Source organism: Camellia sinensis, chromosome 6 (genome assembly GCF_055761805.1).
Source record: "Camellia sinensis isolate YWXY chromosome 6, ASM5576180v1, whole genome shotgun sequence".
Taxonomy (NCBI): Eukaryota; Viridiplantae; Streptophyta; class Magnoliopsida; order Ericales; family Theaceae; genus Camellia; species Camellia sinensis.
Window position 1 is genome coordinate 21,334,938 of NC_138966.1, and position 23,857 is coordinate 21,358,794.

Genomic DNA, 23,857 nt, shown 5'->3' on the forward strand with positions numbered 1-23,857 from the left:
GACCCCCTCTCTCTCTCATTGGTTACATTTTCTTTTTTTTTTTTCTTTTTTTTCCTGCTCTTCCAATCACCACCTGCCATGTAGCGAAGGGGGTGAGGGGGTGACCCCCAAAAGGGGTCCCAAGCATTATTCATTTTATATAGAGGGTCTCCGCTATGGAATTTTGCGGTGTTCGGCCTCACATTTATTGGGCCACAAGCCATGCGGGTTAATTCACAAAAAGTTGGAACATTAGGAGTCCCTTGGGCCACAAGCCATGCGGGTTAATTCACAAAAAGTTGGAACATTAGGAGTCCCTTGGGCCACAAGCCATGTGGGTTGATTCACAAAAAGTTGGCACATTAGGAGTCCCTTCTCTCTTTCTTTCTCTCTCTCTCTCTCTCTCTCTCTCTTTTTGTGGGTGTAAAGATAAGTTCATTTCCAAACAGAGTGGGTTCATAGCCCACGAGAGAGATTTGGTTCGAACTATAGTAGCAGATTGGATAGCTATGGACATTGCTTTTTATTTCTTTTGCCACACATTTTATTGAACATAGAGTATGTTTGATGTTAACTTTTCTCAAGATAAAAATTGATAATAAAAAAGTAAAAACTAAAATGTCTAGTTTAAGTTATATCTATCTCATAATCATCGTTTTATATTTGGCGTCCCAAGCAAAACCTTAAAAATGAGGTTCTTTATGAATAAAAAAGACTACTTATCCAAAATTTTATCCAGTACCTTGAAAATGGGTGTACCATGTAAATTTGGGGGTTATTTGGGATGATCTAAATAAGTGCACTTTTTGACTTTTTATAAAATATGAGTTAGATTTGAAATGATGTGATAGAAAAGTGATGTGACTTAAATAAGATGATGTGACTTAAATAGGATAGTAACTTTTTGACTTTTTAATTTTTTTGAGAGATGTCAAACCTACCCTTAAAGTAAAATTTTCTTATTGTATATATATATATATATAATCTCACGCACACAAAATAAAGTAAGTGTGGGTAAAATGGTAAGTATTTATATATATATATATATATATATTTTTTTTTCTAGTGCTCACACAAAGTATACACATATATAATCACTAAAATTAAAAAAAAAAAATGCAAATAAACAAAATTCCACAAGAATGATTTGATAGTAACATTTTAGAAATATGAAGTCACTTTGTTTTTTTGTTTGTTTGTTTTTTTTTTTTTTGAAATAAATAGACACATATCTGTCATCTGATCTTGTATGAATTTTCTATGTAAGTTTTTTTTTTTTTTTATTTGTATATCATTCCTTCTAAAATTAGATACACAAATTAAAACATGAAAAAAAAAACATTGAAAACACAAAAATATAAAAATACGGCTTGTTATTTATAATTTGAAAAATAAATTAAAAAAATCACCCAATCTAATAAAAAAAGAGAATAAAAGCATCAAACAAAATCTAAAATTATAATACCAAATAAAAAATTGAACCAATTATAGTAAAGTATTAATTAAATGATACTTGTGGGGACATAATTTTAAGTTATCCATGTGGCCTTGGTGGTTAACCCAGGTGCCATATGGTGGTTCTGATTAGTCGAGGTGTGGTCAAGATCACGTTGGATTAATATTTGGATGAAGGACAAGAGTCCTAAATAATGACATGCCATCTATTTGGATAAGTTGGGACTCTTGAGAGAGTTAATTTTAATTTGAATTGGAGGAGTTCTTGATAAGTTTTATCCCTGAAAGTGCTAGAGTCCTATGAAGTAAGACTTCTAAAGAAGTTGGACACTGTTGATTATATAAAGAGGGCACCCCGCGGGTCTAAAGTACGCTTTACTTGAGAATTATTTGTTTACTTGAGGCGAGATCTTTGTGAGATTATTTGACTGACTTGATCGTTAGAGTACCCCCTAGGTAGACGGGCCATCAGTTTTGTTGTTTTCTTGTGCGTAGGTGTTGGGCTTCTTTATTTTTTCACGTGCTCTACGGCTTAGTTCGCATCTCAGCGAGGAAATCTGATTTGATTGTGAAATCAAAATTCAACACCTACAATTTGGCGTCGTCTGTAGGAACTTAATCGGAATAAATAACCAACATCATGCATGAGACCAATTAGTGAGTGCCATGTTGTAGTGGTGGTTGGATTCTCAAACCTAGGATATGGCAAGAGGAGACGCTTGGGTTCTTGTCTTCTGAAGTTGACGAGTCATGATCTTGGTTGACGAAGTACCCTTCAACATGTTGTTAAGTCGAAATGTTGGGAGTTCGGACAATATAGGTTCTATCACCTCAGTATGGTTAAGGTAATAGAACCTAGGGGCAATTGTGGGGACATAATTTTGAGTTGTCCACGTGGCTTAGATGGTTAGCCAAGGTGCCATGTGGGTGGTTCTAATTAGTTGAGGTGTGGTTAAGACCACGTCAGAATCCGAGATGTTCAGATGAAGGATAAGAGTCCTAGATAATGACATGCTTGTTGTTTAGATAAGTGAGGACTCGCGAGAGAGTTAATCTTAATCTGAATTGAAGGAGTTCTTGATAAGTGTTATCCCTACAAGGAATAAAGTCCTATAAAGTAAGACTTATAGGAAAGTTGGACGCTGTTGACTATATAAAGAGGGCATATAGCGATTTCGATTTTGACCTGACCCTTGTTGTATCCTCGGACTCAAGTTTCACGGTTTGATATTGTTGTTCATGTCTTTTCCTTCTTATTCTTACTTGAGTTTGGCTATTGGGTTGTATCAAGCATGTTTGGAACATGTTGGTTGCTTGGTTTTCAAACTTTTGTTGCCCAGAATTTTGCTCCTCCGCTCGAGCGGCACTTCTTGCACTCGAGCGGGCTTTGTGAACTCTCAGTACTTTTGCAGGTCTGTAAAGTAACTAGGAGAGTGCATTCTATGCTCGAGCGGTTATTTCTGCGCTCGAGCGGGCTCAGCTCCAGCGACCCTTCTTGCGCTCGAGCGTTGGTCTGTTGTCTGCAAAACGACTAGATGTGTGTATTCTGCGCTCAAGTATTACCTTTTGCGCTTGAGTGGAACAACTTATTATGTCTGACGCTCGAGTGCCAACTCTTGCGCTCGAGTGGACTGTGCGTGTATTAGTTTGTAATAACCACTTTTTACATCAGTTTTTTTATCTCTTTCTCTCTCTAAAACATTTCAAACCCTAGATCTTGAGCTTCTCTCTCTAGAACTCACCTTCTCTCTACATTTTTACCTAGATTCGTCGGTTTCTGTACCCTAATGTCTTTGGGAAAAAGGTAGAGCATCTCAAGGGCTCTATTTTGATCTGAACAAAAGTCGGTCTCGGCGCCTTTGAAGTTTTCTCCTTGCTTTGCTCGTCTCCTAAACTTGAGGTAGGGACTTTCTACATTCTTCCATGATTTTTAGCTTGGTTATTTGTTGATTATGTAAACAATGTTGGGATTTGGAAGATTTTAGACAAACCTAGGGTTTTGGTTTAAAATCTAAAGAGGGGTTTTCAAATGAAAGTATTGAAAATGATTATGGGTGTAGATATAAGGATGTGTTGTGTTAAATTTGTTGATTTTGACACATGGATTGGATTTGGAAGAAAATGGAGTTTTGCCCTAAAATGTTTCAAATAATTATTTTGTATAAATAATGGAATTGGTATGAAGAATGTAAAATTGGATAGATATTTATATAAAAGGATGGAGTTAGATATTTGTTATTTCTCACATATGGAAATTTGTATAGTTTATCTATTTTGGGAGATTGTATATTTGTTTAGAAATATCTATTTTGGGCTATCGATGGAGGATATCTATGATTGTTGTAGAAATTGCATGAGGATTAGGTGAATTGAAACTAATCTCTTATTTGTTGTCATTGAATATGACTGTGTTTTAATACATTGTATATGTATGATGTTTGGGAGGAGAAATGGGAAATACTCCATGTGTGCGAGAAGAAAGGAGATGGACTCCATTGAATTAAGTTGGCCTGTGTGTCGAGGGTGAAAGTCCTAAAACCTACGTGTATACATGGGTGTCGATTCCCGCGGATGAAATTTGTAAAATAGCAAACTTGAAGTGTTTATGTAATGATTGTATTGGTTAGAGAACCACTGAGTTGTAGCCTCAGTTGGGTTGTCTAGATAATAATGGACTTGAGTCATGGACTGAGGTGAAATGAATTGTCATGAAATGTATTAAGATAAAATGGCTTGAAACATAAAACTTAGCACATTATGATTTGTAACAATACGAATGATTTTATCATGGGCGTTATATGTATACACTGCATACTTATATTTTTGTTAAGATCCATATATTGTGCTAGATTGTCTCTACTGGGCTTTGGCTCACCCTACTTGGGAAAACTATTTTCTGATATGCCTTCGCCAGGGACTTAAATTGGGAGGACTATGGAGCAGAAGGCTCATTTTTGTTCATTATGTATTTACCTTTTTTTACAAGCCTACGACTTTATTTGTATTGAGCTTCTGACTTATTTTGTTGTAACCAAGCATGGCCTTGGAAAGATATAAGCCATTAGGGCATATGAATATTTGTTTAGCTTCCATTCTTTATTCGTCTTGTAAAACAAGCTGTAGATTCAGGATAAACGATTTATGAATATATATCGCGTGTGTCACCTTTTGTACATTAACTCTGATGAATGAAAGCTTTGTACCTTATCTATATCACTTTGTACAGGTGTTTGGAGTTGGAATATTATGATTATTTTGAGGGCGTTACAACTTGGTATCAGAGCGTACCGGGTTTGAATACTTGGGGTACGTGGGAAGTGGTTAGTACCACAATGAGTTTGTCTCGCTTGATAGAAACTTTAGTGTGTATGAATTACTTACATGATAACATGCTTATGTGATTATATGGGTATAGGATTTAGTTTCTAGGATGTTGATTGAGTCTACGGGTTTCTTGAACTCCTATTAGAAAATCACTTGATCACTGCTGTTTCTAATTGGAACACTAGCAACACCGTGGGACGGTCATTATCCGAGAACGAAATTTGTATGTGTTTATGTGACTATGTGCTTATGTGCAGTGAATTACCGTTGCCCACCACATTAGGACGTGAGTGAATTAGCTTTAGCACATTTGTAAATGTGCTAATTTCTTTTTTTTACCTTCATTAGGATGTCAGGACGTGGACGTGGTGGTGGTAGGCGTGGTAGGCCTAGGAGGCATAAAGTGCCTTTATCGGATGAAATTCCGGTGTAGAAAGAAGTGGTTGATCAGGCCAATGTAGCCGAACCAGTTGGTCAACAGGCTATAAGCGCCTTGGCCCGCGAAATGGCCGCAGCGTTGCGGGAGTCTATGGACATTCTCGGAGTTGAGAATCAAGTCCAGGCCCAAGTAACTGAGGCTGGGCTATCATTTTTAAAGCGAGAGTTCTTCCGGTCGAATCCGGATGAGTTTGTGGGTGATCCTAAGGCGCCACTGAAAGCAGATGAGTGGCTAGAACAGATAGTGAAGACGTTCGAGATGCTTGGCATCGAGAATGACCAGTTGAGAGTGACCTTAGCATCCTTCCAGCTGAAGGGGGATGCGGGTCAGTGGTGGAAGTATGCACATATTAGGGTGACTTGGGAGGCTTTTGTTAGCGCCTTCCAGGACAATTTTTTGCCTTCCACTGTTAGGGAGAAGTTGAGGGATCAGATTTCCAAGATGGTACAGTTGAACACCCCTGTGGCCGAGTTTGAGGCCACATTTACTAGCCTCTCTAGGTTTGCACCAGAGTTAGTGGCGACAGAGGAGTGCCATTGTTTGGAGTTTGAGAAGAGGTTGAGAACCAGGTTCATGTTTAAAATGGCCGAGTCAATGATTAGGGATTATGGACGCCTTGTGGATGCGGCGGCTCATCTAGAGACTATGATGCAAATGGAGGATGAGAGGCTGAGAGGCTCTAGGAAGAGTCAAGATATCCAGGGGGACAGTAAGAGGCAGAAGGGTCCTAACCCCCAACCAAAGAGCTCAGTCGAGGTCCACTTTTCCAATACTGAGTTTCGGTTCTGGGAGAGGTGGTCAAGGAGATGTCACTTGTTTCAAGTGTGGTTAATTAGGCTACAAGTCTCCAGTTTGCCCGCAAAAAGGAGGAGGGTAGCGGTTTGCATCGTCTTTGGCTCGTTCTCAGGGCCAGAGTTAGGGAAGAGGCCAATCACTCACTTGTTATCAGTGTGGGCAGGCAGGGTATATGAAGAGGTTTTGTCCACAGTTGGGTGGCACACCTGGTGCGTCTGGTTTGAGGCAGACACAGAGCCACTAGCTTGCACAGTCACCATAAGCCTAAAGGGCCAATCAGGGAGCCTCTTCGGCTCAGTCAGTACATCAGGCTTATGCTCCGAGGGGTGAGTAGGTTGAGTAGAGACCTATATGGCGTGTGTATACTATCATCGTGCCAGACCTAGTACTAGCGCCTTCAGTAGTGAGAGGTACCTTCTCGTTTTGTAATTTAGTTGCTAATGTGTTGATTGATATGGGTGCATCTCATTCATTTATTTTGTCTGTATTTGCATCGATTTTAGGGTTAGAGTTGGCTCAGTTAGCATCTTCTATCTGTGTAGAATCACTTATCGGTGATGAGGTTATTTTGAAGCAGGGATGTCGGGGTTGTGGCATAGAGATTGCCGGTCGCCGACTTTCTTTTGCATTTGTATTGATTGATATGTCTAGCTTTGACGTTATATTGGGTATGGATTGGTTGTCATCATATCCGGTTGTTATAAATTGCTACCATTAGAGGATTAGTGTATATACCCTGAGCAGTGATTACTTTTATTTCTTGGGGGATCGGGTTGATAGAGTCTTATCGCCGGTGTGTGATCCGTGTAGGCGGAGTGAGCTTAGTTGCCTTCTTGCTAACTTCTTGAGTATTGAGTGTGATGAAGTCTGAGTTGAGTTGCCAAGGGTAGTTTGTGAATACCCAGATGTTTTTCGGGATGATCTTACTAGTTTACCACCTTATCGAGAGATCAAATTCTCTATTGATTTAGTGCCTGGCACGACACCGATTTCTATGGCACCGTATAGATTTGCACCTACCGAGTTAAGTGAGTTGAAGATTCAACTCCAGGAATTGTAAGATAAGGGTTATATCCGCCCTAGTGCTTCACCTTGGAGAGTACCGTCTCTTTTTGCCAAAAAGAAAGATAGTGCATTATGACTTTTTATAGATTACCAGAAGTTGAACTGAGTAACTGTTAAGAACAAGTACCCAATGTATCATATAGATGATTTGTTTGATCAGTTGAAGGGGTCTTGTTTTTCTAAGATAGACTTGAGATCGGGTTACCACCAGTTGAGAGAAACGGAGGAAAATATTCTAAAGACGGCATTCCGTACGCGGTATGGCCATTACGAGTTTCTAGTGATGCCTTTTGGGCTAACCAATGCACCAACCGTGTTTATGGACTTGATGAACTAGATCTTTCGCGAGTTTCTAGAACGTTTTGTGGTCGTCTTTGTGGATGACATCTTGACTTACTCACCATCTGAAGAGGTGCACGAGGAACACTTGCGGGTAGTACTTGAGTTACTTAGAGCCCATAAACTGTATGCTAAGTTTGGGAAGTGTGAATTCTGGTTGAAAGAAGTTAAGTTATTATGTCATGTGGTATCCGGGGAAGGGATGACTGTAGATTCATCCAAGATAAAGGCAATACAAGATTGGGAATCACCTAAGAATGCTTTCGAGATCCGTAGTTTCTTGGGGTTGGCCTGGTATTATTATAGATTTGTGAAGGATTTCCCTAAGCTAAGTTCACCATTGTCTAGACTGATGAGGAAATGGATCAAGTTTATATGGAGTGAGACTTGTGAGAAGTCTTTTCAAGAGTTTAAGGTTAGACTTACTAGTGCTCCGGTTTGGATTATTCCAGAGAGGGGTTTGGGCTATTCGGTGTATTGTGATGCCTTACGGGAATGTTTGGGTTGTGTTTTGATGTAAGAGGGAAAGGTAGTAGCCTATAGCTCGCGGTAGTTGAAAACGCATGAGAAGAACTACCTTACTCATGACCTAGAGTTAGCGGCGGTGATATTTGCCTTAAAGATTTGAAAGCATTACCTGTATGGTGAGAAGTTTGAGGTATTTTCTGATCACAAGAGTCTAAAATACCTGCTTACACAGAAAGACTTGAATCTAAGGCAGAAGAGGTGGATGTAGTTTATAGAGGATTATGATTTTGAGCTATGTACGGGGAGCAAATATTCCGGCAAGCCCGTATTCCTTTCTTCCGAGCTCCGTCGATGTCCGATCACCTGCGAGCAAGTAATGGTGAGCTACCCGGCGGTGTGTGGCCGGAAAAACCCTCCGACGATCAAGTTAGCACACATCTTAGGATGGATAGAGAGAAGGGAGAGAGTGTTTGAGTGTAAGAAGTCCTTACAGAGATGTTCGTGTGTCGCGTATGGGGGGCGCAAACATGCTTATATACCTTCTGAGCCCCATATCCACTCCCAGTCATCTCCTGACACATGGCTCTGCTATCCCATCTGTCAGCATAAACCATGCCATTCATCACCTAACCTCAACTGCCTGTCATCACAGCTGGAGCTCGGCAGCCGAGCTGCCCTATCCGTTGTTGTGCCATGCCGTGCTCCATACCCTAGCACTTCACTGGCCAAGACTGAGGAGGACCGGGCTAGGCGGCATCTCGGCAAAGCCTAGCCCGAGGTGCCTCCACTGGCCAAGACTGAGGAGGACCGGGCTAGGCGGCATCTCGGCAAAGCCTAGCCCGAGGTGCCTCCTGGGGTCGGCCTTTCTGCCGGTCAGACAACTTCCTCGGATGTCCGCGCCTTCCCGGGCGCCGGTCACTCGGCCTATCTGGCTTCGGCCATCCTCGGACCGAGCATCATGGTCAGACCGAGCACTGCCTTGCCGAGCAGTTTCTGTTCGGTCCGGGGTGGCACACACAGCCCGAACTCTGCCCGGCCCAAGTTCTGGCAGCCCTTCTCTGGGCGAACAGTCGATCATCTCGGCCCAATGCACTGCTGGGCTTTCAACATGCTCGGTCGATATCTCGGCCCAACTCCAGATCATAAATCACCCTCTCAAGCTACATTATCATTCGGAAAAGGTCAATGTTGTGGCCAATGCCTTGAGTAGGAAGTCAATTAGCACTGTAGCTTGTATTGCCATCCGGGAATGGGAGATGTTGGGTGCTATTGGGGAGTTTGACTTGCATCTCAGCGAGTCTGTTGAGTCTGTGGCCTTGTTTTCGGTTGTTGCACGACCTACACTTGTGAACCGAGTGATGGAAGCACACAGAGGTGACCTTGAGGTAGAATCCCTTTGGGAGAAGATCTCTAATAAGAAGGTAAAGAAGGGTTTGAACGTGTACTCTAACTCGAGTGTTAGATACCTTGATCATCTTTTCATGTCGGAGTCTTGTCGAGAGGAAGTACTCCGAGAGTTTCACCATTCATGCCTTACGGTGCATCTGAGAGGCACAAAGATGTATCATGACCTTTGTCGCCAATTTTGGTGGAGGGGAATGAAGAAGGATGTGGCCGTGTTTGTGTCAAAGTGTCTTACTTGTCAGCAAGTGAAAGCCGAATATCAGAGGCCAACGAGTTTGTTGCAACCCTTACCTATAGCCGAGTGGAAGTAGGAGCATATCACGATGGATTTTGTTGTGGGCCTTCCTAGGACTCAACGGGGTAGTGATGCTATTTGGGTGATAGTGGACCGGTTGACTAAGCCAACACACTTTATACCTATGCGCGTAAGTGACTCGGTGGATTATCTTGCTGAACTTTATATTAGGGACATAGTGAGGTTGTACGGGGTCCTAATGACGATTGTTTCTGATAGAGATCTGCATTTCACGGCTCAGTTATGGCAGAGCCTACAGAGTGCCTTGGGCACGAGATTGACCTTTAACACTACGTATCATCCTCAGACTGGAGATATCACCTAGGAGAGGTTTGATGAGATTTGGGAAGAGTGGGAAGTTGTCTCCTCGATTCATTAGGCCTTTTGAAATCCTTGAGCAGATTGGAGAGGTAGCCTATCATTTGGCCATGCCTCCACAGCTTTCCGGTGTTCATGATATGTTTCATATTAGCATGCTTCGGAAGTATGAGTCGGATCCATCGCACGTGTTGGATTGGACCGAGGTAGATGAGGATGCCTCGTATGAGGAGAGACCGATGAGAGTCTTGGATACCCGGGACCAAGTCTTGCGAGCAAGATAATTCCCTTGGTTAAGGTATTGTTGAAATATCATGGGGTTGAGGAAGCAACTTGGGAATGTGAGTTGGAAGTCTATGAGAAGTATCTGGACTTATTTGTTGATGTTTGAACATGTATTGGAATTTTGATTATACTAATGAAATATGAAAGCACTGTATATGTTTTGAGAATATGAAAACATTGTATATGTTGTGTATGTTTTGGAAACATGAATTTAATGTAAACATTGTAAATGTCTTGGTAAAATGTGAATTTTTACTTTCAATGTTGGAACTTGTGTATCGCGTTGATGAGAATGGATGACCGGAGAATGGGTCACGGAATTGGAGTTGATTAATGATCATTATTGTAATTGGTTTAAGCATAATTGTAAAACTTGATTTGAAATTTCGGGGACGAAATTATTTAAAGGGGGGAGGTTATAGCGATTCCGGTTTTGACCCGACCCTTGTTGTATCCCGGACTCGAGTTTCACTGTTTCATATTGTTGTTCATGTCTTTTCCTCCATATTCTTACTTGAGCTTGGCTATTGGGTTATATCGAGCATGTTTGGAACAAGTTGGTTGCTTGGTTTTCAAATTTTTGTTGTCCAAAATTTTGCTCCTCCGTTCGAGCGGTACTTCTTGCACTCGAGCGGGCTTTGTGAACTCTCAGTACTTTTGTAGGTTTGTAAAACTACTGGGAGAGTGCATTCTACACTCGAGCGGGGTGGAGTGTTGGTTTGTTGTCTGTAAAACTACTGAATGTGTGTATTCTGTGCTCGAGCGTCACCTCTTACGCTCAAGCGGAACAACTTATTGTGTCTGACAGTCGAGCGTCAACTCTTGCGCTCGAGTGGACTGTGCGTATATCAGTTCGTAACAGCCACTTTTTATATCAATTTTTCATCTCTTTCTCTTTCTAAAACATTTCAAAACCCTAGATATTGAGCTTCTCTCTCTAGAACTCACTTTCTCTCTACATTTTCACCTAGATTCGTTGGTTTCTCTACCCTAGTGTCTTTGGGAAAAAGGTAAAGCATCTCAAGGGCTCTATTTTGATCCGAACAAATGTCGATCTCGGCATCTTTGAAGTTTTCTTCTTGCTTTGCTCGTCTTCTAAACTTGAGGTAGGGACTTTTTGCACTCTCCCATGATTTTTAGCTTGGTTATTTGTTGATTGTGTAAACAATGTTGGGATTTGGATGATTTTAGACATACCTAGAGTTTTGGTTTAAAATCTAAAGAGGCGATTTCAAATGAAGGTATTGAAAATGATTATGGGTGTAGGTATGAGGATGTGTTATGTTAAATTTGTTGATTTTGACACATGGATTAGATTTGGAAGAAAATGGAGTTTTACCCCAAAATGTTTCAAATAATTATTTTGTATAAATAAAGGAATTGGTATGGGAAATATGAAATTGGATAGATGTTTATATAAATGGTGGAGTTGGATACTAGTTATCTATCACCTATGGAAATTTGTATAGTTTATCTGTTTTGGGAGATTGTATATCTATTTAGAAATATCTGTTTTGGATTATCGGTGGAGGATAGCTATGATTGTTGTAGAAATCACATGAGGATTATGTGAATTGAAACTAATCTCTTATTTGTTGTCATTGAATATGATTGTGTTTTAATACATTGTATACGTATGATGTTTGGGATGTACTCCATGTGTGGGAGAAGAAAGTGGATGGACTCCATTGAATTAAGTTGGCCTATGTGTCTAGGGTGAAAGTTCTGAAAATCGCACATATACGTGGGTGTCGATTCCTGCGGATGAAATTTTCATAAAATGACAAACTTGAAGTGTTTGTGTAATGATTGTATTGGTTAGAGAACCATTAAGTTATAGCCTCAGTTGGGTTTTCTGGATAACAATGCACTTGACTCATAGACTGAGGTGAAATGAATTGTCATGAAATGAATCAAGATAAAATGGCTTGAAACATGAAACTTGCAACATTATGATTTGTAACAATATGAATGATTTTATCATGGACATTATATGTATACACTGCATACTTATATATTTGTTAAGATTCATATATTGTGTTAGATTGTCTCTATTGGGCTTTGGCTCAACCAACTTGGGAAAACCATTTTCAAGTGCTAGTGATATGCCTTCGCCAGGGACTTAGCTTGGGAGGATTGTGGAGCTGAAGGCTCACTTTTGTTCATTATGTATGTACCTTTTTGTATAAGCCTAGAGCTTTATTTGTATTGAGCTTCTGACGCATTTTGTTGTAACCTAACACGGTCTTGGAAAGATGTAAGCTATTAGGGCATATGAATATCTGTTTAGCTTCCATTCTTTATTTTGTCTTGTAACACATGCTGTGGATTCAGGATAAACGATTTATGAATGTATATCGCATGTGTCACCTTTTGTACATTAACTTTGATGAATGAAAGCTTCGTACCTTATCTATATCACTTTGTACTAGTGTTTGGAGTTAGAATATTATGATTATTTTGAGGGCGTTACAGGGCATCCCCGTGAGTCTAAAATACGCTTTACTTGAGAGTTATTTGTTTACTTGAGTCGAGATCTTTGTGAAATTGTTTGATTGACTTAATTATTGTAGTACCCCTGGGTGGACAAGCCACTGGTCTTGTTGTTTTCCTGTGCGCAGGTGTTGCTCTATGGCTTAGTTCCAAGGATCTCTGCAAGGAGATCTAATTTGGTTCTATTTGCACCAAAAAAAATCATTAAGTATGCTCAACTCAAATTTTGAATTTATAGTTCCTATTATACCCTAATGTAAATTTACTTAAGTATGCTCAACACATATTAAATCTTAAAAAAAAAAATATATATATTCTTCTCATAGTACACCCTAATCACTTATACGTATTCTTCATATTCAAATTTGTTCGTCTTCTTTCCCAATTTTCAATTATTTTCTCTTCTTTTTCTTCCTTACTCCAAAACTCCAATCCACCCATCAAAACTCACCATTATCGCCAACATTGTTGTTTTTTATTGTGTTGTTACTTGTAAATAGAACAAAAGTTTGAACCAAATCAAACAATGGATGAGAATAGTAATCAAAATTACTTTATGAAACAACCCATCAAAGAGGAGGTAAGTATTCACATAAATATCAAAGTACAATTCTTGATTTCTGAGTTTTTTTTTTTTAATGTAAAAACGAATATTCAACTTGTTTTACGTCATTACTGTTCGGACATTTAGAACCGAACAAAACAATCTTGATTGGCACTGGAAGGTAGAACATAGTGAGTTTGTTCGGATCTAAAAGTCCGAACAAAACAATCTTTCGGTGAATGCAAATGTGAACGTGAACTTATCAATTTTCAAGCTCGAATGCAAAATTCACCCTTTTGTTCTCCTTCGCTGTTCTTCTTAGCCGGTGTGGCCTTCGCCGATGTCGTATTCCCTATATGTATGTAAACAAAATAAAAGTTTTGAAAGGTTTTTCTAAGTAATTTGGGTTTTTTAATTATTATTATTATTTGGGAATCTCTTAAAGGGCAATTTGGGAAAAAATATAGGATGTATTGAAAATGAATTATAACCCTAAATAATTTAATAGAGTGTACTAAAAATTTGGGTGCACTTAATGATTTTTTGAGTGTAAATAATTACCCTCGAGTTAAAGTTATTTGGGAGCTCTAAAATTTGAAAGCCCAAGGAGGACCTTGTTCACCTTGGTTCAGGCCATATATAAATTAAAATTACACTAAACATTCCAACACAAAATTTTAAAATAAAATAAAATAAAATAAATTACAAATAATCTTGGAAGTTACACTAACCAGGCCATAGTGCCATAATTATGAAAGATGTCCATGGAGAAATTATTCAATGTTTTTTAGAGTAATATTCCATTTAATTTACATGTTAACACTTAATCATTTTGCTCTTAAAACTCTAATACAAAAAATAACAAATGTTATAATTTAAACTAATAACTACTCATTTAGATCACTATCTAGACTTCCTCAAGTAGCATTCAATAATTTCTCTTGTGCATGGCCCTCCATTGTTGCCCAAAGGATTGTGGAATGTGGTGGTGGTGGGGCTTTCTTACTTACGGACAACTCTAGGGTAAATATCAATATTTCATATCATTTTCAAAATATTTGATATCGTGTTTATTTTTTGTTCACTCTTTTTTTTTTTTTTTTTTTGTGTAATTTCAAAAAAATAAAAATAAAAATAAAAATAAATTGAAAACACATATCCTTGTCATTTTTATACAAATTTTTTTCTCAAAATTTCATAAAACATTTTTAAAATGTTTCCTAATCAATGGGTATTTTTTTTTAAAAAAATACTAATTTTTTTTTTGAAAATAATTTATCAAACAAGTTTTTGCAATGATGAAATCATGAAAATTAAAAAAAAATCAAATAATTTTCGATATTTAATGAAAAATATTAAAGGGCAATGTAAAGGATATATATATATACAATAATGCTACATTTCTCTAATTTACCACTCCTAAATTATCCTTAATGATATGACATTGAGGTTAGACCCCACGTGATAAAATGTCAAAATTTGACACTTGTCAGAGACATCATTAGGGGTAGTTTTTAAGGGTGATAAATTAATTGTCTCAACCATTTTTCATATATATATATATATATATATATGTATATGTATATATATTTACAAAAAGAAAAACGTGTTAGATTCAAAACTATCTTGAGAACAATAGTGACTTTTCGATGAGAAAAAAAGGGAGAAAATTTTATTTTGCCCCTTCCAACAATGTTGTGGTAGATAGAGATGTAAGAAAAATCGAAAAAATTGACTAAATTGATTGAACAAGATCGAATTGGTCATATTTGGTCGGTTTTTTAATATGAATCGGTCTGTTCAGTTTTGGAAATTATTTTTTTTTTCGGTTTTCGGTTCGGTACCGGTTTTGATATACTATATACCGATTTGCACTGAAACCGACCGAATATATTTTGCATATAATATATATTAAATATATAATGAATAACATTGCCAATTTGGTTCTTAGATTATATTTTGTTACTAATTCTAATTCAGTAAAAGCTTCAAGCCTTAGTATTTATTAATTTTTTTATTTGTATTTTTGTGAATGGTTGGATTAGATATGGTTAAAATTGTGTACAAATAACTAATTTAATATTTTTATATAAATTATTTATTATACTACAAATTTAAGAAATGACTCAATTTTGAAAGTACTTAAACTGATTAAACCGCATTAAGCCGAATTGTTTGAATTGGTGTAGTTTGGTGAGGTTTGATAAAAAATTTGGTCTATATTGGTTTTCAATATAATAAAACCGACATTATCGATTAGGTGCAAAATTTCACCTAAATACCGACCGTCCCGAACCGATTACATCCCTAGTGGTAGAGGAGGCAGTACGCTGACATGGAAAAAGGGTTGTGTAAGATCAAAACTTGGGCGGAGCTCAAAAGAGAGTTGAAGAAGCAATTCTACCTTATCAACGTGGAATTCTAAGCGTATAGGGAGTTGCGCAAGCTAAAACATGAGAGGTCATTGCGGGACTATATGAAGGAGTACTCCACATTGTTGTTGGAGATCCCCAACATGGCAGAAAGAGAGTCATTGTATGGCTTCCTAGACGGTTTGCAGCTTTAAGCGACGAGAGAGTTGTAGATTCATGGAATGAAAGACCTTGCAATGGCTCTGGTAGAGGTAAAGAACTTAGAAGACATCAAAATGCTAGGGAAACCCAAAGGAGCAAAAGAAACTCATGCCAAAGGTAGGAGGTAGTCTCTACAAGCCACTGATGACGAACGTAATGATGGAGAGTCCCAAAAGAGACGAGAACAACAGAAGAATGGGTAACACACCAGGTCTCTAAAGAAAAGGTATGGAGGGAAAGGGTGGTTGGAGTGTTTCCGGTGCAACGAACCTCAAGTGGTAAAGAATTGACCGAAGAAGGAAGTACTTAGTACCATGTAAAAGAAAGCGAAGAAAGGCTCCGATGGTGAGAGTTCTTCAGTAGAAGAAGCACAACTGAGGAGCATCCAATTTCTTGGTTCGATATCCAAGAAGAATGATAAGACACAGGAACCAAGGAGCATCCAGAATAAAGATGTGCTCAACATGAAGGTGAAGGTTAATGGGCTACATTTACATGCATCGATGGACATGGGTGCCACTCATAATTTTGTGAGCATCGAGGAGGCAAAGAGGCTGGGTTTGAAGATAAAAGAAGACAAGGGTTGGTCCAATCCAGTAAATATGGAGGCCAATCCAGTCCAAGGTGTAGTGAGGAGTACTAACTTGAACATTGGGAGTTTGACTGGGCAAGTGGAATTTTCGGTCATTAAGATGGGTGACCACCTATAATCCTAGCGATGGATTTCATGCTAAAGAACAACGTGATGCATGTCTGGCACGTAGTAACCGTATTGTTATTTGTTGGTGATCGACCATGTGAGGTCCTTTTGGTGACAATGAGTCAGCTACTAAAAGACAATTGAAATTGCTTACAACAATGTAGCAGACAGAGCAGCATGACAAGAGCCAGGACAAGGCGACAAACACTAACAACAGCAGAGGACATTAATCGTATCAAGATGTGGTGGCTCGGTATGCTTCTGCGTGTTGAGGGCGTCATTTGATCGGGTAGGGGAGAGTGTCATGCCCTGAGAATTTCTGTGACACAGAAAGCAACGTTTGAGGTTGATGGTAGTGTTAAAAGTTCCGGAAGGTGTGAGAATGTACTAGAGTATGTTAGAAGGCTCTAGAATAGGGTAGAAGGGTTTGGAGTAGCCTAGCAGATTTTAGAACGTGGTGGAAGAACCTTGAAGGATCTAGAAGATTCTGGGTGAGTATGGAACATCCTAAAATGTTGTGAAGAAGCTTACCATGTATTACTCTAGTATAGAGAATTCTAGAATGTAAGAGAAGGGTAGTTATCTGAGATATTTCTGTGAAATGTTCTAGAAGAGAGTTTGTAGCCCTTAGATTAAAATGATCCTAGCTATCCATTAAGGAGGTGGATAGCTATATAAGGGAAGAGACCTCATTTGTAAGGATCTTCCAAGAGGAGACACAAGAAAGCTTTAGAGTGAGAATTAGAAAGAGTGCCAAGAGTGAGCACTTGTGAGGATGAGAGCCTTGTAAAACTTTGTACACTACTATGCTTGTATAGTGAATACTTTCTTCCACCTATCACTACAAGAAATATGAAATTTAATGACGTGTACAAAAGTGCCACATTTTTTAATATTTAACGGCGTATAAAACATGTCACTTTTTTGTTAAATAAAATGGCACCATTTTATATTTACAAGTCGTTTAAAAAACGTCTTCAAATGTATTTTCAAAACAAAACCCTAGCTACCCAACCTATGTAATCTCACTCTCACTCTTTATCTCTCTCTTGTGCGCTCTCTTTCTCTCTCTCACTCTTAAACCCTAAAACCCTTCACTTTAGTAAGAACCAAACAATCATGTTGAGTGATTGTTCAAACCCTTTGATTAAAGTCTTTCCTTTCATCTCAGACTGATTGATCGACTCTTCTATATGGTTCGATTGATCATTTTTTCTATATTGTCTGATTGATCGTTTCGCGTCTTTGCTCTCATTATGTTTTGATTGCTTGATTCACATTTTTGCTTTCATCTCAATTCGATTTATCGATTGAACATATCGATTCTCTCTTCTAAGAGCAGATTGAGTTGGTTGCTTTTCTATATGGTCCGATTCACTGATTCGCGTCTTTGCACTTATCACGATCCGATTGTTTGATTCACATCTTTGCTTTCATTTCAGTTCGATTTATTGATTGAATAGATCGACTCTCTCATGTAAGAGCAGATTGAGTTACACCAATGATTTTGATTAGGTTATTCATTTCTATCCCGTTTTCTCTTTCATAGATTTATCCATTTAATTTGATTTTGGATGTTGTTTCTTCTTTGTTGATTAATTAATATGTTATTAGGGTTGATTTGAACATTTTGTAGTTCGGATTTTGTATTTGAAGTGATGAAATAATAGAGGTTTTATTGCATTGCGAAGCTTGGATTTCGTTTGTGTTTTTTTGTTTTATAATATTTGAATTTTGTTTGGGTGAAAAAGGAAAGAGCACTAAAGTAGAGGTTAGCATTATTTGTAGTTTGGTCTTTGTAGAAATATACTGCAATGCTTGAATAGATGCTCTGTTTCATATATGAAAAATGAGACGTTTGGGGCAAGGAATTAGGGCTAGTTTGACAATATTTTTTGAACTGCAATTCTTGCAATTTTAAATTACATGGAAGATTTTGTGAAGCTTGATGGCTGGTAGTAGTAGGAAGATTAGAGGAAGTAGATCATTTTTTATTTTTATTTTTTTGTAGCATTATGGTGTTTGAATTGAAGCTTGTTTGAGTTCTTTAACTAACTCTCCTTGCTCGTATTCTTTTGCCTAATACATTGAGATAGTTGGTTATCTATGATGGTTTGGATGCTTGTGACCATTACAAAATGAACAAATTAAAGTTGCAACCATTGATGACAAAAATCCTTAGGCGAAGAAAAAAGAGTACAACATTCCTTCTATATTTTTTCCCCCTTAGGTCTCGGGTTCAACTCCTATTAGGGGCAATCCGCTTCTTGGGGCCACGCCCGCATGTTCTGTCCAAGATTTGCCTGATTCACGTGAAGGGGGCGCTTTGCATGGGTCCCGGGATTAGTCGAGGTACGCACAAGTTGGCTCGGACATCCAGTCATCAAAAATCCTTGGGGCCACACCCGCGTGTTCTGTTCAAGATTTGCCTGATTCACGTGAAGGGTTTGCATGGGTCCCGGGATTAGTCGAGGTACGCATAAGTTGGCTCGGACATCCAGTCATCAAAAAAAAAAAATCAAATTTCTCTCTGGAAAATGGAAGTGCAAAGGATTTTCATCAAAACTCTGTTTATTTAGATGGTAAATCAAGGTGAAGAAGAGCAATAAAAATAAAAATAAAAAACCCTGGTGAATAGCAAAGAAAATAAGAGCTTATATTTGTATTACAACAAGTTATTTGTTGCTTTGAGTTATTGCAATGGACAGATATAATTATTTTCTTTGTGCATGAATCTGTGCATCCATCTAAACCAACATTTGGACTCATGACAAAAATTCATTTGGATTAATTTCTTCAATGCTCTATGCCGTTGGAATTGAACAGGTTGTTGCCAACGTGAGTTCTGAAATTGGGGAAGCTACAATATTCATGATGAATTTTGGCCACAACGCATTTCATGTTTCTGTGTTCTAATTTTGTGCACTCGGTATTATTATTTGGTTGTTTCACCTGCCACTTATTTTATAGTAGAGTTAACTTTGCTCATATATTTATGGTTTCTTTGCTCATAATTCACTGTTTGAACCAATAAGAATACCAATGAATAAGCTGGTTTGATGTAGTGATAAGCTGCTGCTCACTGGATTCCCAATGACTTTGGAAATTGAAAATCTCAGTTCAACTAAGCAACACCCAAAAATGAAAATCTAAAGGTTTAAAATTTCAATTTTTTTTAATTTTTTTTTATTTACACTGTCCAATCAACTAATGGCATGTTTGATTGGGATAATTAATCCGTGGACCCAATTATCCTATGTTTGTTTTAACATTTTGGTTTAGGATTATAAATCAATGGATAATTAATCCAACAAATTTGTAGGATTATTAGTAATGGGGTAGGGGTGGGATTATTAATCCAATGGATATTAATCCAATTGGATAATGAATACCACACTAATTTAATAGGATTATTAATACTTCACTATTAATCTTGTGAATCAAACATGACCTAAATGCATAATTCTTTTTCCTGTAATATTCTCTGTTCTGGGACTCAATCTTATGTTGACTATTAGAGGCAGATTATCTTGACAACTAAATAAGTAGAAATAAAATATGCAGAAGGTTAGGGAAAGCTTGGAAATTAAAAATCTCAGCTCTAGTGATCATGATTTTAATTTTCTTTTATATGACTTTTTGGTTCATTATTTGCTTGTGCGCTTGATGATAGTTGTTTTAGTAAGTGAGATTGGACTATTATTAATTAGTAACCATAAAGCAATTGTGTAATCTTGCCGCACCTCATGTATCATCTATCTACTATAGCCTATAGCCTTACGAGGACACAAGTAGTTGTTTGCTTGGTATTTTATTATAGATGATATTTGATTCTTTGCTTTGTAACATTGGGGTATGCCGCTACAGTTTTTTTTTTGAAGCTTAACATGGCACAAGGATTGTTGAACCTTGGGGTTCATGCATGGTTGGAAATCAAGCTATTGTTAATATAATAATACCAGCTGCATGCTTATATCATTAATATATATTTAATATATATATTAGTTAGTGCTTCTCCATCAGATGATTTGTTGTAGTGCTTTGCTTAGTTGTATAGGTAGTGCCTTCCACTTTCGGCTGCTTTTTATTTCTATATGTTTTCTTTCATGCTGTAGTATCATAATGATGTTGTATTAGCTCTCCTATATAATGGAGCCTTCTCTTCATGTTTAATACACAATTGAATCACAGAGTGTATTAGCTCTTTCAATCACTCTCTCAATATTTCTTTCATGGTATCAGAGCAGATGTAATCCTGTCTCATCATTTTTCGCCTCTTCAGTCAGTATTCGAGTTTTCTGTTTTAATTTTTTTTTTTGTCTCTCTCTTCTACTCAAATCTATTCTTCTATTTCATGCCTAAATACGGTCCAGCTTTTGGAATGGCTATCGACTCATCCTCCTCTTCTTCTGATATTATCATCTCATCATCTTTATCCTCTCATCAAATGGAAACCTCTCATCTTCCGATCACCGCCCATAAACTGAATGGGCAAAATTATTTGCAATGGTCTCAATCCATATTAATGTTTATACGGGGAAAGGAGAAAGACGACTACATCACCGGAGCCTCAGCACTACCAGAAACCACAGCATCAACCTACAAAAGGTGGATAGCTGAAAATAACATGGTCATGTCGTGGCTCGTCAACTCTATGACCACTGACATTGGCGAAAATTTTTTGTCATTTGATACTGCCAAAGAGATCTGGGACATGGCAAAAGAAACGTTTTCAGACAAGGAAAACACATCTGAAATCATCCAGCTTGAAAGCTCCCTTCACGATTTACGTCAAGACAATCTTACGGTAACTAAATATTTCAATACCCTTACTCGTCTATGGCGTCAACTTGATACGTTTGAGGTTCATAACTGGCAGTGTGTTGCTGATGGTTTGTTGTATAAAAAGATTGTCGAAGGGAAGCGTGTGTTTACATTCTTGTTAGGATTGAACACAAATCTTGATGAAATCAGAGGAAGAATTATGGGAGTAAAACCGCTACCTAGCCTTAGAGAGGCATTCTCTGAAGTCCGTCGTGAAGAAAGCCGGAAAAAACTCATGATGGGATCCCATCAACAACTGAATATGGCAGAAAGCTCGGCTCTTAAGACTCAATTCGCTCCTATTGACCACCGTCAGAAAAATAAAGGAGGTAGGCCTTGGTGTGATCATTGTAGAAAGCCGGGTCACTCAAGAGAAACTTGTTGGAAGATTCATGGAAAGCCAGCAAATTGGAAGCCACGTCAGCCTCTTGAGAAAGAAGGACGAGGTAATCATGTAGGTACAAATGAACTATCACCACAACCTGAAGTAAGCCCTTTCACCAAGGAGCAAATGGAGATGCTCCAGAAACTACTACAGTCACAATCTGGTTCGTCTTCCAACCACATCATTGGATCCGGAACCTTGGCTCACAAAGGTAATTCTTTGAACGCCTTTACTGTTGGTAAGAAACGTAAAAAACCTTGGATTGTGGACTCAGGAGCATCTGATCATATGACGGGAGATGCAACAATTTTTGATACATATAGCTCATGTCAAAATAATTTAACGGTCCGAATAGCAGATGGTTCACTATCAAAGGTTGCTGGTATAGGTTCAGTTGTGCTGTCTAGGAATCTTATTCTCAACTCTGTTCTCCTTGTTCTTGACTTGGACTGTAATTTATTGTCAATTAGTAAACTCACTAAGGAAAAGAGGTGTGTTACTAATTTTTTCTCCACTCATTGTGAATTTCAGGATTTGGATTCGGGGAAGACGATTGGCAATGCTGAGGAATGCTTTGGACTCTACATCCTTAAAGAACGCCACTATCCACAGGAACAACCTCAAACGGCAATTCGTGGTAGTTCTTTTTCGGTTTCGTGTCAAAATAACGATAGAGCAATTATGTTGTGGCACTATCGCTTAGGTCATCCTAATGTTATGTATCTCAAGCATTTATTTCCTTCATTATTTAAAACTCCAAAACTTTTTGATTGTGAAATCTGTCAATTGTCTAAGCATGTACGGTCCCATTTTCCCATTCAATCCTATAAAGCGTCTCGTCTATTCTCCCTAATTCATAGTGATATCTGGGGTCCATCAAGAATAAAAAATGTAACTGGTACTAGGTGGTTTGTCTCATTCATAGATGATCATACTAGATTAACCTGGGTCTTCCTCATGAAAGACAAATCTGAAACAAGCCAAATCTTCAAAAATTTTCAAATTATGATTTAGACACAATTCCAGTCAAAAATCCAAATTCTAAAATCTGATAATGCTCGGGACTATTTCAACTCCATTCTAGGAGAATTTTTAGCCAAAGAAGGGATAGTTCACTTAAGTTCATGTGTTGACACCCCACAACAAAATGGCATCGCTGAATGGAAAAATAGACATTTGTTAGATGTTGCTAGATCGCGAATGTTTTCCACAAATGTTCCACAATTCTTCTGGGGGGAAGCTGTTCTTACAGCAGCCTACCTTATCAATAGGATGCCATCTAGGGTACTACAATTCCAAACTCCTTGTCAACTTCTCCTAAAATCCTTTCCAACTACTCGCCTCATCTCCACTATCCCACCAAAAATTTTCGGGTGCTCTGTCTTTGTTCATATCCATCAACAGTATCGAAGTAAACTTGATCCCAGGTCGCTCAAGTGTATCTTCATTGGGTATTCGTCACATCAAAAAGGGTATAAGTGTTACTCTCCGGTCACAAGGAAATTCTACAATTCCATGGATGTCACATTTTTTGAAACCCAGTCTTACTACCCTAAAATCGTTATTCAGGGGGAGACTCCAACCCAGGAATATCAATTTTGGACCCTTGAGTCATTTAGTGAGCCATCCATCACCACCAAAAATCCCACACCTCCTGAGTCATTGAATCAATCTTTACCTGCCGAAAATTCTGAGTTCATTGTTGACTTGCGGGATAATGAGCACATCCAAGTGGAAACGGAGGAAGGAGCAATTTCTCAACAATCCCATGAGGCTGAACCGGGTTCTAATCCAAGCAACATTCCAGGTGACAATCTTCCTCCCACAGATAGTACTGATAATTCTGAGTTAGAAAATAGTATTCTTAATATGCCCATAGCTTGGAGAAAAGGAGTTAGATCATGTACTCAGCATCCCATTGGGAACTTTATTTCTTATGATAAGCTATCACCTTCGTTTCGTGCCTTCACTTCTAGCATCACGGAGATACCCATTCCTTGGAATATTCAGGAAGCTTTCAAGTATCCGAAGTGGAAGGCGGCAGTCAATGAGGAAGTTCGGGCTCTGGAAAAGAATAGTACTTGGGCAATTACTGATCTTCCAAGAGGTAAGAAACCAGTTGGGTGTAAGTGGATTTTCACAGTAAAACACAAGGCAGATGGTAATGTAGAA